Below are 15,795 nucleotides of genomic sequence, written 5' to 3'. Positions count from 1 at the left end.
AACTCATCTCTCTGAAGAGAAACTACAAGCCTCTAAATATATAATCATGTATGGTTCAGTTAAAGGGTATGAGTCTTTTTACATCACTTAATTGTAAATATCCACACCTGCTGAACAGATTAGACTGGCCTTAATAATTCATTGCAAGTCGTTGCATTAATGTTGGTTTAAAAAATAATTTGGTTTTCCTAAGCTACATGGGAAAATATGCCATTTTATTGAAACTAGGAGAGGTTTTCTTTTTCTAATCGGTGATTGTATAGAATTCTTCTAAAGTTTTCTACAGTCATTATTTCTAATACTACAGGTGTTTAGATTCATCTGAAGTCAATTATAATTGTTTATAAATAAAATTTATACAGCAAAACTCTTTTTGTTATCATCTTTCGTTTTGTTTGCAGCATCCAGGATCTTGTCTTATCTGATCATATGTAATGCTTGCTTCAGTCTTTTACTATTAATGAATTGTGACTTGCATGAGAGAAACTGAAACATCAGATTAGCAATGAAATAGTACTTGAGGTATACGGACAAGTATTGTACTTCAGACAAGTATTGCACAAATGTTAAGAATTTTTATCTTTACATTTGTGCAGAATAAACTGAAGGTTGAATTGCACAGCAGGCACTGAAGGAAAAAATATACTGGTGGCAGCTCAGTCAGCACAAGGCCTGCTGTGTGTCCTCAGGTGTGACTCAGGTGTGACTTCTGTTTTAATGTAACTAAACTGAACTTGTAACATATAACAATAGAAGAGAGAAGGATGACATGCCCACAGTTTTAAAACACTTAAAAAATTATTTACCCTTATGCAAGTCAGGTCTGTCTTGGAGTTTGAATGATTTGGTTTATGTTTCTTAACAATTAAAAATTTCCATGCAGAGAAATCTCCAGTGGTCTTCAGGCAGCATCTAAAGATTTCAGCTGGGTGCTCAAAGCTTCACCAGCAGTCTTGTTGAAGGAGGAATGTAACACTGAATGTTCTGCTTCGAGCAGATCTTCTCAGCTGCCTTAGAAATTTAAACCAGTGACCTCACAGTCACAAGCTTTCTCACCCCTCCTTGAGGCACAGGCTAAATTAAAATATCAATGGATCAATTATTATACTGGGCCTGTGTTTGGGTGAGTGCCGACTCACATGCTGTGTTTTCCGCCTAAAAAGTCTTATGTCTGCATTTTTTAATATCTTGATCTCCTGTTTTTGAAAGATTGCATCTGTGATTTAAACTAATAAAGTACTAGACTGAATACACCCATGTACAGATGAAATATCGGGGCCTGGGCACCGACATGAAGACCCAGCTCTCCCACAGTAAAGAGTCACTGAAATGAGAACAGATACAAAATTAAAGAAGAAGACAAAAAGTGATGACAGAATGTTTTGCATGTTTTTGCGGATGTTTCATACTTCTTTAGTGTTTGTATGTTTTGCTGTTGGGTTGTATGGTATACTGAGTTGGTCTTTTTGCAGCCATATCTAGTGTAGTTGTGCCTTTATTGTAAGTTTGTGCCATATTTCTGTAGTTTTGCTTCATTTGGAGTCATTTTGCATCTCCTTTGTATCTTTTTTTGCTGTTATTTTTGTCATTTTTAGTGGCCAATTTGTTGCTGCTTTTGGTTGTTTTGCCCTTTAGTGTAATAATGCAGTAGTTTGTCTCTTATTGTTGGCCTTAGCCAGATAGACTACTTGCATCTGTTTGGAATTATTTGTGTTTTTTTTTCACATTACAGTGGCCATTTTGTTTCTGTTTGTGATTGCTTTAGGTGTGTACCAATTTGGTTTTTTTTTGTTGTTGTCATTTTTAAGTAATCGTCTCTTTATTCTTGTCTTTTTTTTATTCATTTGAATGGCTTTTGTGTGTGTGTGTGGGGGGGGGGGTTGTAGTGTGTCTCAGAGTTGAAGGTCAACTAACCCTTTGTGCCCCTTATCCACCAAAGAATATCCAGATTGTTTTCTTGTTTTGATTTGTTTTATTCGTTGGCGAGCTACTTACACTGACATTTTTAAAGTATAAATGTGAACTCATATTTACAGCCCTGTTTCAGACACGTACACACTGCAGTACACAAACAAATCGTGTATGCCTGTCAGTGTGAGTGTGTTGGAAGATCCAAGCACACACGTACAGACGCTGCTATACACACACTCCGGTGGGAGGAGCCAAACCTTTCGCAGCTCTGAGTTTGTCAGTTTCCTAAATATAGCGGACAGGATCTGTCCGTGTCTTTCAGCCGGAGACACTTTGATAAAAAGCCCGTATTTACAGAAGCACCGGGAGGCCAGTGGGGGTAAGTGGAGCAAACACGACTGTCTTTATATGTGAAAGTGTGCTGACTGTGTTCTGTGCTTTGGAGACTGAAAGGGAGGGGAACCACGACCCTTCTTGAAGTGCTGCGATCTTCTTTCAGTGTTTGAATTTCTTCCAAAACTGCCTTAAATGTTGCTTCTGCACTGCTTCATCTCTGTCTAGGCTATATTTGGTAGCGGTTCGTGTTTGTTGTGATCTCATGTCTGAGTGTCGTTTACTGTGAATACTGTACGCGGAGGCTACTGTACATGTTGTGATAAGTGGTCTGAGTGAGAGCTGCATAAAACTTTGATTGGATTGGACTGTCTTTGACAAAGCGTTGCCTTTTCTGCGTATCTCGCTCCGAATATCGCAAAACCCGAGGTGTCCTGAACAACGTGTGTTATTTCCTACAGGTACACAACACCCAAAACTAAAACCATAAATTAGCCTTTACAATAGGGTTCAGCAAAGCAGTCATGTTGGAAGTCCCCATCTGTGTACATGATCACTGATCGAATAGGAGTGAATTATACAAGTTTAAATAGTTTTAAGCCAAACTATCCAGTAGTCTAAAGCAAAAATTAAAAAAAAAAGTCCAAACCATAATTTGTTTAAAAACTAGTTGAAGCAGTGGGATGATTGAAGAGTTTTTACAACTCATCACAAAATATCTGCTGGAAGATTTCAAAGTACACGGTGCTGGAGATCCTGTGATGACCAGTACACATAGCTGCGGAACAAAAAACGCCCCTTCAAAAAAACAATAGATGTACGTCAATAAAAAAGAAAATTTAACAGTAAGTTTTTCAAAAAGGTTTTCGGCTCTCTAAAGCTGACACATTACGCTTAAGTATTTTACCTAAATGGGAAGTGCTGCTTTAACCCTTATTTTACTGCACATGCTCATGTTGACCCTTCTCATATTGCCAGATTTGAGAAGTTGTCGCTTTCAGTCAAAACCGAAAAATTACGTTGCTTAGTAGGTTTATGATTTACTTTCAGAACCACCACACATCAAGAGGGTGAGGTGCTGCTCACAAGAACTGGGTGCTGCCCCCAGGCTGGCTTCCCAATTATGACGAATCAGGAGAATATAGGGCTTTTAGGAGGCTTAAAATCTGGGCTAATATTGCCCTTTTCAAGCAGAGGCTCAACTAAAGGGCAACAGAACAAGTAATGTGAATTAAATAAGAATCTTTAAAGCTTTCAATCATGCAAATCTACACATATAGCACCCTAATAAAAATGTATAGCTTTACATGATATGTCTATTAAAATAGAGTAAACTTCAAATCAGGCTTGAAACTCTCTTAATAATATATCTGTTATTATAACCCTAGTGCTAGAACACCTCGGTCTTACTTCATTCATTCCAAGAGTAACTCATCAGAGCTGAAAAAAAAAGAAGAAGTGTGGCAATCATTTCAACTAGAGATATGTCATGTAGGAAATAAAGCAACAATGTGGAATAATGGCTAAGAAAATCAAATGAATTCAGTGAAACTGATCATAATTTTGAAAAATAAAAGAAACTATTGCATTTGTGTTGTCATGTGAGACTGTAGCCTGTCAGATTTTAGATGTTTTAGTCTGATCTTAGGGGGGTTAAAAATATTTAAAAAGTTAAAAAGTTCTCTCTCTCTCTCTTAACATACAATTGAATATAATGAAACCAGTAAAACTGAGTTCTGAAAAAGTCTTTTAAATATGAAACGTCATGAAATAAATAGTTATGACTAGGGCTGGGCCATATCATACCGTTCACGGTAATACCGGTATAATGTTAAGCAACGATAAGAAAATGAAATATCGCGATAGAATATGGGTAAAACGCGCATGTGCAGTGCCTTTGTTTTCATACGCACATGGTGGCGACGGAGAATGAGAAGGGCGAAAGTGGATCGTTGAATGAAACGGATGAACCAGAATTGGTTTGTAAAAATGGTGCAACTTCAGTGGTGTGGCACTGGTTTAGCTTTCATCCGTCAGATACACAACAAAGCACTATTTTTGTAGAGCATGCTAGCGGGCCGTCGTTATTACCGTGTTTTCTGGAAAAGACGGCACACTTAAAATTAATCCTTTGATTTTTCTGAAAATCGACAGTGCCCCTTATAATCCTGTGTGCCTTATGTATGAATTCTGGTTGTGTTTACTGACCTCGAAACGATTTTATGTGGTACACGGCACTCGAAAATCTGTCAAATGTTTTAGTACGCCTTTGCTAAGCTACGAAGCCGCACCGCTGGATGGATTGTCGGAGCATTACGGCTATCGTAGGCAGGAGCCTCGCGGAGTGATACGTACTGTGCTTCAACATAATATTACCGTATTGTGTGTGTATAACCTCTTTTTAAGTTTTGTGGATATTATACATGGTTATGCTGAGGATATGTCGTCCAATTTTCACTGGAAATGCCTTTTGGTTAAACTGTCAGCAAGGAATTTGCATTTGCACTGTTACATTTTTATATAACTTTAATGCACATAAAAAAACAGCTGCTTGTTTAAGTGAAAATACATTGATGGTTTTTTTTTTTTGCACTAATACAGTTGTGGAGTTGTAAAGTATTTTATCTAGTGTCAATTATATCGTCAGTTATATCGTTATCGCAAATTTTCAAATGTATATCGTCAAAGGGGGTCATATGATTGTTGGTGTTTTCTCTGTTTTCTTTGTATTATTGTAGAGTCTTTCTCTTACAATATAAAGTGCCTTGGAACAACTGTTGTTGTGATTTGGCACTATATAAATGAATTGAATTGAATTAATGGATACTTTACCTAGCAACAGTTATAGATGGCAATTTGTATTTTTATATGTATTTTCATATATTTTATTGAATCCACACAAAATAAACCTCTTTTTTTAAAAAATATTTTTACTGTAGGCATCACACATTTGCACAAAGGCAAAGTTGATCTTTTTGGTTTTTAGAAAACAGTCTGCTATTTAGAAAGCAGCATGTCACTTAAATCAGTCTCTCCAACAAGACAGAGAATGACAGAGTTCAGTGTCCAATTGTATGATTTCTATTAAACAGGCTGTGGTTACTTTATTGGTGTCTGGTAATTAATAAAACAGCTAGCTCATCAAATCACTGCTTATCACTGAGATAAGGGATAAGTATTGACTAACTCATGAAGTTTAAAAACATGGTTTCCCTCATTTTGTCGTAACGTTATATTTAAAGGATATATGAAGATTATTTAATTTGCTAACCTAAACTTGAAGTGTGGTGTGTTTTTAGTTCAATTCTACTTGGTAAAAGAATGGTTTTGTTAAGGGTGGTGTCACTGATGCTGGGTTAATCATTTCTTTGATAGTCTAACTTTGGCACTATAAGGAGCACTGTGGAGTGTGTCAGCATTTAATTGCTAAACTCGTAATACAGCACTTTTCCTTTGATAAACATGAGATGGGAAAAACAGAGACATAATATAATGTCTGTGGGAAACACCTAAAAACTTTTCAAATGTGTTGGCTTATAAGAAAGACCAATCCACTGATCAGAGGTTGACATTTCTTACACATCTTATTGAAAGGCAGATTGTTAATAGACAGAAGTTATTGGCTCTGTAGTTCAGGCATTCATCCTTGTCCCTGCTGCCTCATTCCTGCTCTTTGTTTTCATATTTCATTAGCAGGGCGAGCAGCATGTACCATCAGCTTCAATTATCCTCCCTGTCAGCGGACCGGCAGGGCCTGTCTGCTGGCTTTAGTGATTACAGGCTTCAGGGGACAGGTAATCAGGTCATGGTTACACTGTCACCCTGTCAGACTGCTGAGACCACGGGGAGCAAATGGGATGAAAGAACTCTACCATCTTTAGTCAGTTAAGGCTAGATATTGATAGTGTATATAACCTGAATACTGTCTGGCATCATTTTGGTGCAGTATCACATAGTGTATTTATATTTTCTTTCCATTAAACATGGTTGAAACTCTGATGGCATCTCACTGGTCAAAACTAGTCATGGTAGAATGCCAAAAAAGACCATAAGCGAACAAATGTCAGTGTTGTATCCATGTAGCATAGACGTTGAGTCAGACCATTTCTTTAAAAAGTGAGAAATATAGATTAGATGACTGCAAAGAAGGAACCAAAATCCTTTTTCCATGATGGCTAGAGGACGAGAAAAGATCACTACCTGATGGTTCTTCAGCGTTGAAATGTTTTTTGGGTTCTTCTAAGAGTTTAGTTCAGTTTTCCGCAAAGAGCTTTCAAGGCATACTGTACAGGACTTGCTAAACACCAGATGGAAGCTGGTGATCATAGCTGAGTATAGCTGAAAAAATTCTTAGAGACCAAAAAATGTGGTGTTCCTCAGTTTCTTGACTCCAAGTTAACCTTAATGTTTAACATCAGCCACATGAGTTTAAAGTTGCTCCCTGTTTTTTTGCACAGGTTCAAGTTATCTGAATTTCTTAATAGCTGTTATCCAGGGTTTAAAGTAAAGCAGTGTTTTGGGACTTGATGGGAAGTAGTGCATTCTTAAAAACACATCATATGTTATGATGGGTTTCACTCGGGACTGTTCTCATCGCCCAGTTGCATTGCATAGTGTTTTCATGCACATCATGATCTGATTATTTTAAATCTGATTAAAATACATGTTTCTATTGCTTATGTTTAAAAGAATATAATATCTCTTGATACTTATGTCAGCCCATTTGGAGAACATGGACCCTGCCTTTCATCATTGTTTAACTTAAAATTTGCTTTAATGCAGCCCACGGTGCTGCTTCTAAAAGCCATTAAACAGACTATGAACATGTGGATATCCAAGCAGAAATGATAGACATTATTACTGTGTCTGCCAAAATAAAATGGGAACCCACCCCCCAAAAATATCTAAGTGTTTTATAAAGAATGATGCAAGGGTTGGTGCTGAAGATGCTACTAGGGTGTGTCCAGTACATGCAGAAGAAATTCAGCACCATCATATTTTCTTGATTTATACCAATGCTTCTATAAATTTACACCTAATACAAAAGACTGTTCAAGCCTAACAGTCATTTATTTACTTATATATTATTCAATATGCGCATACAGCCTGTGTGACACTTGCAAGGCACGGTCCCAGATTTTACTGATTTTACATTCATCATTGAGCTACCCAGGGTAAGTATGTAACCAATGATAAAAATATAAAACATAATTTCCCAGAAAAGAAATTAATTTATCTGACAATGTGTGTTTTCAAATATTTGGAGGGGAGAGCTTTTAAATACAGTTATATGTAAGCTACATCTAAAGGCATGCAGCTGTCATCACTGGTACTCCAGCTTCAAGTACTTTTTAGCTACAGTACCACGAATCTGCTTGACTCAGTCATGATGGTATTTGCTAGCCTTGCATTGCTATACAAATGTAATTAGTTTATAACATGTCAGTTCAGTTGTGATTTCTAAGACACATTATCACTGGGCACAGACCAAAGCACCTCTGGAAACAATTGGACGATTACAACCAATCAGTGCAAAAAAAATGTGATGTATTGCTAATGGATGGAAAAATGTCATTTTATCAAACCCGCCCCTTGTTGGATTAACAGTTGTCTCAATGCCAACCAGGCTTGGAACAGTGACTTTCCACATTCATATTATTCCCAGGCTAGGTCTTGGCCATTCATGCACATTGTCTAGTATTCAGTGTGACTCACCACAGACCAGGGGTGGGGAACTCTGGTGTCCTGCAGATTTGCAGGTTTTAGTTGTGTCCTTGATCCAACACAGCTGATTTAAATGGTTAAATTACCTCCTTGACATGTCTTGAAGTTCTCCAGAGGCCTGGTAATGAACTAATCATTTGATTCAGGTGTGTTGACCCAGGGTGATATCTAAAACCTGCAGGACACCGGCCCTTGAGGCCTGGAGTTCCCCACCCCTGCCATAGACCATGCTGTGTTTATTTTATTTATTTTTTTTCGGTGTAAGTCTTTCTCAGTTGAAGGTAAACTTTAAATTTCATTTTAAAACTATTGACCTTTACTATTCTATCAGATTAAAACAACAAAGAATTGAAGAATTATACATCAGTTTTGCAACAGGAAGCATACAAAACCAATATTGGTTGTATAATACGTTGGGTAAATCATTTAATAGTATAATGTTAAAAAAACTGTGATTTCTTATGAGAAGTGAGGAAATATCCTTTTTTGACATTTTGATGTAAATGAAGATGTGAATATAAAACCTGTTAGCAATAACATGACAATCTTTAATCTTGTATCCACTCTGTCAGTTAGGTTTCTTTGTGTGGCTGCACCGAGTCCATGTGTTCCCAAGTGGTATTTCCTTCCCCTCCTAGTTTCTCTAATGATAGAATATTTGGGGCCTTGTGGTAAACAGAAATAGCAACACTTCTAAGGGACAGGCTTCTCGTTTTTGCACCACATGCTGAAGAAATAGAGGCTGCACTGTATGCATTTGTATGTGTGTGTGTGTGTGTGTTTTTTTTTTTGTTTTTTTTTTTATTGAAAAGCTATTTTAAGTTATCCGTGACTGACTGATTTGAGTTTTTCTTTCCTAGTCAATTAGATGACTTGCTTTAGTGAATCCAAGCTAAATTACGTAGGTTTAATGTGGATAAATGCATTGAACCTGATGAGCTTGATGACGACTGCCTAAACGTTATGCATTTTGTATCACACAAAGAAGAAAAGATGAAAGCTCTAGCTGATAATTCTTGCCATAGAAGCTTGTTGTATTTTGCTAACTGTCTGTGTTGATGTTGGTGATCTGAGTGTGGAACAGCCTTCTTGTTCTAGGTGTGAAAACGTTTGCAATCTGTAATGTGATTCCTACAAATCATATCTGTTAAAAAATAGATTCTAATTGCTGGTTTCATTGCATTCAGCAGATTTGCTTCATAACTCTCATAGAGTTATGACCCGTTTCAGCAAAAAAAACAAAAAACAAAACAAACAGTCTAAATGAGAGAAGTGCTCTCAAGATTTCCTCTCCAGAACAAATTGACTGGACTGCATTTACAAAGCACTCGTCTAGCTTTAATAAGCACTTTACACTACAAACCATGCTCGCCCATTTGCACAATGCTTTCTATACTATTCATTTAGCACTTTTTCTATTATATTTACACACTGTCACATTGGGGTTAGTTTTAAGGTTCAGTATCTTGCAAAAAGACACTTGAGCATGCAGACTGGATGAACTAAGGAACTATTGACTCACTGAGCCGCATTCATTCAGAAAAAAACTGTAAATAATGGTTTCATCAATTAATTGATATGTGTAGTTATTTAGATTTGTATTAGTAGCACACCAGTAATAGCCAGTAACTCAACAGTCACCATCAGCAGTTTTACCAAGAGGTGCGTCACTATTATTGGAGGCACCATACACAAAATAAAGGCACTGCCAAATTGCAGCGCTTCAGCTCCTGTCATTCAATCAATATACTTTGAGCTTCAAAGCACCATCTATTGACCTCTGCACATCTTCGTTTACTAGTCTGCTAGCATCTTATTTCATTGTAGAGCTCTAAAGTTCATGAATTTAATACTTATTGTAACAAAAAAGTGACACAAACCTAACCTTTCTAAATCTTATGACTGTGCCACCTTCTCTGTATCCATTCCTTCTCCTTTCACTTGCCATACCAAACACTTCTAGTTTCTATCTGACACTTTAGACTTAAATCAAAGAATTCGCTCTGGCCACTCTTGTAGTGTCGTATAAGGATGATGACAAAAAAACTTTAAAAAATTCTTTGTCTTTGACTGTTTGAAACACCAATTGAGAAACATTTTGTTGATCCACCCATCCACCCTCCACACTGCCGTATGACCTGGCTTCCTAAGTTTGCTCCTGTCATAATTACTTTGGCCATCAGAGGGCTGTGTCACATGTTTTGAGGTTAGTGATGCTGTTGTTCATTTGAGCAACTGAAAGGTTCTGTCAGCTCATTTGCTTGTAATGCAGTGACTGATGATTATGAAGATGTATTTGGGCGTTGAGGGTTTGAAATGGTGATATTAGTTAATTAAAATGAACTACAGTGAGCCTGGCTTGTGACAGGTGAGCACATTAAAATACTTATTTGATTATGTATCTCTGCTTGTCCTGATTCAAATTACTTTCTGGCAGCACTGAAGGGTCAAGGGAAATATAAAATGTGTTTTATGCGTATTTATATATGGAGGTAATATTGAAATCATGTTTATTGTGTTGAGCAATACTTTCTAGCAGTGAAGGCTTTGAGTGATCTCGTCTCTCTTCAACTCTACCCTACTCCACTCTTCTCTGCTTTCCTCTTGCTGTGGCTTTTGGAAAAGCTCCTAATCTGTTGGACTTGAGAACTCTTCCTGCGGGGTCACCCCAGTAATCGGGTTTGAGCCAACTCTTCCTAGCCAGCCAAACCTCTGGCTGCCTGCCGTCTGACCACAGGGCCACACACCCGCACGTTTGATGCTAAATATGCTGCAGAGGAGCTAAGAAATTACGCTCAATAAATATAGAAATCAAATAAAACAATTTCCAAATATTAGCCTTGCAATTTACTTTCCTGCAATCATATAAGTCTGCCTTTGTCGCTCACAGTAAATAGATTTCCCGCAGAGCTGCCAGGTTAAACAGTAATGTTGAATCAATAGCAGCATGGCTTGGCTTAATTAAACTCACTGTTGATTTGCAGGGATGAGAGCCAGACCAGAGAGTGGTTTGGGTCTGCTCAGTGTCCTGACACTGTTCTTAATGGTGCCAGCACTTGATTAATACTGGCTGTACATGAAGACACTGTCACTCCATGCTGAGTTGAAGACTAGGTTACACCAGCAGCTTCCACACTATTCAAGTGTATTCTTTATTGCGAGTGTCTGGCTTTTAGAGTTTTCTGCTGATATGTGTAGGATTGCATTTTCCATACTGTGCTATGGCATGTCAAGCAGTCGTGCTGTGCATTTGTACTGTGGCCTCAAAACAGGGGATAGGTGACTGAAGCTTCTCTTGTGTTGCTCTTTTTACATTTAGATATCAAACTAACTTTACATTAGTATCATCCACGCCAGTGTTTTGCAAAGTAACTGTTGATATAGTAGTGGACTGAACCATTACTGCTGTTGCTGCTTTGCACTAAAAGTTTTCCACTGGTGAACTTGCATGAGTTTTTTGTGAAGTAATAAAGAAGCCATGGTGTGTTTGTTATGCAGTTAGCAAATCTGTTCAGATAAACTGCTTTACCACCTTTCTTGGGGTGCTAGCAAGGACAGCTTCATCTCACAGCTGTTCTTAGCATGGCTTGGTCTGACTAACAGGGAGTTTATGTTTTTTGTTTTCATTGCATGGCTGTGCAAAAAGACAGTGAGCTCTCAACTGCTTGTATGGCATGCTTTGGTGTCATTTTTGCTTGTTGTGCACCTCCCAGTATTTCTAACCTAGTGCGTGCAGTGTAGCCAGAGTGTTCAGGCATGAGGTACAAGTGACAAGTCACTGGTAGTTTTATTTGCCTGACTTACTATCTTTTTTTTTAAGGAAATAAATGTTTTGTATTATATGTGATATCATTTGGCGGGTTAGCCAGTTAGCTGTGATTGGTTGTTGTGGTTCTTTTCATTACTTGGCTTGGGTCATGCACTTCACTTATACTGGGTTCAGTTATTTATTTATTTTTTAGTAGGTTTAGGCAAGTAGCTATTCAAAATGTAGGAAACAAAAAGAAGAAACTAGTTTGTTGATAACATTGTTTGAAGCACTGAAGTTGGTATTAAGAGAAGCCAGGATCATGGATTTGAGCAATTATTTCTCATAATCACAGTAAACCCAGAGGCTGATTATAAGTAATGTTAGCATAGGCACCCATATGGTCTGAGGGTGAATCAGCTGCTTAAAAATTCTAAAACACACAAAGACGTCATGAAGAAAAAGTGGTGTACTATTGTTTTATCATTCAGAATATTGAGTTGACACCTAATTAGATGTCTATAATTAGAAAGACTAAGGCTTCAATCTGATTAAAATAGGCAAAGTGCCTTCATTCAAACACTGCAAAACTGTAGGTTTGGAAATCAGGCCAGTTACAACATGTGTTGAAATACTAGCCAGTTTTCAGCATCTGCATAAACTTATAAACTCATCCTGCAGCTCTACACCGTCCATCTGTTTGCACAGCGTATTCTGAGCACTTATTTTCTTGCACAGCCTAACGTGAGTGTGTTCAAAGCACCCACGTCTTATCTTTCTATTCAACAGGAGACAGTTTTTAGTGTACAGCTTTTTTTAGTCTGACTTTGTTTTATTATTTACACTCACTAATCTAATGATCTGAAAAGCTTTAGAGACTCACCTTTTTATAGAGTTTTCTATTACCTCTATGTGGCACTTTTGCGAGATCGATACAAATTCAGTTTGTGTGGAGGCATTCTACTCGTCCAGTACATATGCTAACTTAAAAAAAGAGCTCACTGTTTAACCAGTATTTTCAAAGAGCCAGAAATGCTAATGGTGAAATATATGTGTGTATATGTAAGCAGGGGTTTTGGGTAGGGGATAGGAGATTGCCTAAAGGAACCTCAAGATGGAGGCCTCAGATCTTCTTACCGTTACTTCACAAGATAAAAAGGAAGTTATTACTTTGCTGAAAGCGCAGAATTTCAATGAGAGCAGGAACAAACAAAATGTTAAAGAATTCATTATAATATCATTTAATAGATCAAAAGATTGGGCTGAGGCTACAGATATTTCTCATTTTTGGAGCTATGTGGCTCGGCAAACTCATTTGCTTTTAAGGACTGCAAACCTCATAAATACATGCACTAATTGATGGTGTGATGTTCGCAAACTTTCCAAATGCGTCCCTTTCGGGAACTTTAGACTCATGTTCACTTCCCACATCTGACGCCAGAGCCCAAAAGTGACTAGTCGATAAGTGCATGAACAAGACACTCGGATAGGCTACCTCTCAGTCATGACTGAGTGAGAAACTCATGCAGTCACATAACTTGTTAGTGATGACTTTTTAGAGTGGAAACTGATCAGTCAAACTACAATCCATGCAACTTCTATGTTGGTTGCCTGACTACTAATAGTTGCGTGTCAGTTTAGCCTTAGAAATCGTGAAATTCTGATCACTTATTTGGCATACTTTAAGGCATGATCCCATCACTCCTCTCTCCAGCTGTACTGTACTGTACAAAATCAGCAGCTATTGCTTTTCAAAAAGTGATAATCAAAAAGTTGCCTTTCTCAGATCAACTCATAAATAAAGCTGTAACAGCTAACTTTGGTGGTCTTCTTGTTTACTTCTACTCAAAAGTGTGCTGAATGTAATGACTGTTGCTGTTTTGTATTGGCCTGAAAAAAAGGGACCAATAAATCCACATTAAACACTAAGCACTTATATGGTTGTAAGGCTTGCAAAACTCTCTCATAAAGTCAGTTGCATCACCTCAGTTTATACATCAGTAACTGAATGAGAGTCTGTTCTTTTGGCCAAATGGTTAGTACTGATTGAGCAAAGACTAGAGTTTCTGGTCTTTCTTTTTCTGTATTTATTTCTGCAGAGAAATGTAATTTTTATTTTCGTCAGCTCTCCATAACCCACAAGCATTTGTAGATAATGTGTGTCTCTGTGAGAAGTTTTTGAAAGGCAAATACTAAATGAGCTTCAAAGTTGTAGCAGTAGTGTTTCCATATAGAAAATATGATTGGGGATTCTTGACACTGAACTGTGTGGGAGCAGCTCAGATTGTAATTTGTAAATGTTATTGGCTCAGCAAACCTTCAGCCTGTTTTTCTTGTTAGAAATTTTACACTGTACGATTACAATTTGGAAACACAAGCAGACACATAACCAACATAATGACCCTTAAACACAGCCCAGGCTCATCTCACCTCGCAACCTCAGCTGACAGCCTTTTAAGAAAACATGAAAATGGCAGACAGAAAAAAAAACACATATTTTGTCAGGATTCAAACTTAATTTGGAGTGCAATTAACATTTTTTTGTTTTCTTTTTAATGAAAGGAACAGAGGGTATGGAAGTGTGGCCGTATTTTACAAGGCAGCTTGTGTTTCAATCTTTGTTGCAGGCATGACATCAGTGTCTCTGTGTTGAGACAGGAAAATCTTAGCCCACTGCCACTGCCATAAAAGCAACACAATAATGAAATGACATCACAGTGTGCCAGTAATTAAATGAGCAGACTGCTGTCTTGGAGTTTTTACAAGGCTGGGAGATTGAGAGTAACATTGTGGCGCGCAGGAGAATGGGGTGTCAGTAAATGAAGCCTTCAAGCTACGGGCTTTTTTAATGTATAATTCACAAATGTATTATTACATTTTTATTGCATTATTCTTATGGTTTGATGCACACACTGACATGGCCTTTTATGTATTCTTGCCTCCTTAAAGAGAATCATACTTAACAGAATAACACAGCTTCTTCACGTGCTAACTGGGGAGTCTGGTGGTACGGCGGATGACAGTTTAAGCCAACTAATCTGCCTGGCCTTCAGCCTAGCTTTAAATGGCCATGCTGCTGGTGCATGGAGTTCAGTTTAATTATTACATTTCAAGCAAAAACCCATTAGCTTCATGACCTGCAAAACAGCATAGGCCAATGTCGATACTCTGGCTGCTTGATACCAGAGGCTAGCTTGTCTGACTGTGGGTGATGAATTAATCACAGTGCATGTTCCTGTCATGCCTGGCAACAGACAACAGCATCATTTGGTTTCCTTTCTCCTGACTCACTATAAAAGACGTGTTCCTGTCTCACTAAGCCACAGGAGAGTAGCTAAAGTGGAACATTCAGAAGACTTTGACTCTACTGAATGTCAGGTTTTGTCATTGGCCACGTTTACAAGGAATCTCATTTGCAGCTGTTGTTGCTGGTAGTAATATGCAAATTATCATTCTTATTCAAAAAACTGTGCATTGTGCCAGAGCATGATTTGCATAACAAAATGTTAATTCAGTCTCTGCTTCTTGCCATGATATTTTAACATAAATTCTCATTCACTTTCTTTACATCAAAGAAGGTATGTGCACATCTGGGCTTGTGTGGAGAGTGGTAATATAAATAGGGAACTGTTAAACACTTCAGCCAGTAAATAAGCCCGATCTAAGTCCTGCTCCCTCAGGGACCAGGTCCAACATATAGAATGTTTAAGATGCATACGTTCCCCTAGAACCTTTATGAAAACTTCATTTATTAGAACTTCAAAGAATGTCCAGGCTTGCTGGGGAGAGAGAATCTTCTGCCTTATTTTGCCTTGAGCAAAAGATCCTCTCTTCTCTTGCTGGTGGATACCATGCAAATAAGCTGCTAGAAGGAAGAAGGACGACGCTGAGCAAAATGCGAAGTAGGAGACAAGCAAAGCTGCAGGGAAGGTAAAGATATGAATAAAGCAATCTCTGTCATCAGTTCTTAACACTTTAGCAAACAGTAATGAAAGAGCAACTCTTTCATCTTCTAGCAAATCACCACAGATCTCACCATGGTTGTTTCTGCACTGACTGCTAGGATCAGCTCCATAATC

At 37.9% G+C, this 15,795-nt stretch overlaps 1 protein-coding gene across 1 annotated transcript in view; it reads left to right on the top strand.

The window, feature by feature from the left end:
- The first annotated feature begins 2,184 nt into the window (after positions 1-2,184).
- Positions 2,185-15,795, top strand: part of LOC134631562 (myocyte-specific enhancer factor 2A-like) — a 47,479-nt gene continuing 33,868 nt past the window's right edge. The window contains exon 1 of the mRNA XM_063480029.1: positions 2,185-2,290. The gene's annotated coding sequence lies outside the window, so the exon portion shown is untranslated. The remainder of the gene's footprint in view (positions 2,291-15,795) is intronic.

The sequence above is a fragment of the Pelmatolapia mariae genome, linkage group LG1 (genome assembly GCF_036321145.2).
Source record: "Pelmatolapia mariae isolate MD_Pm_ZW linkage group LG1, Pm_UMD_F_2, whole genome shotgun sequence".
Classification (NCBI taxonomy): domain Eukaryota; kingdom Metazoa; phylum Chordata; class Actinopteri; order Cichliformes; family Cichlidae; genus Pelmatolapia; species Pelmatolapia mariae.
The sequence above is the reverse complement of the archived record's forward strand: the minus strand, read 5'-3'. Positions and strand labels throughout refer to the sequence as shown.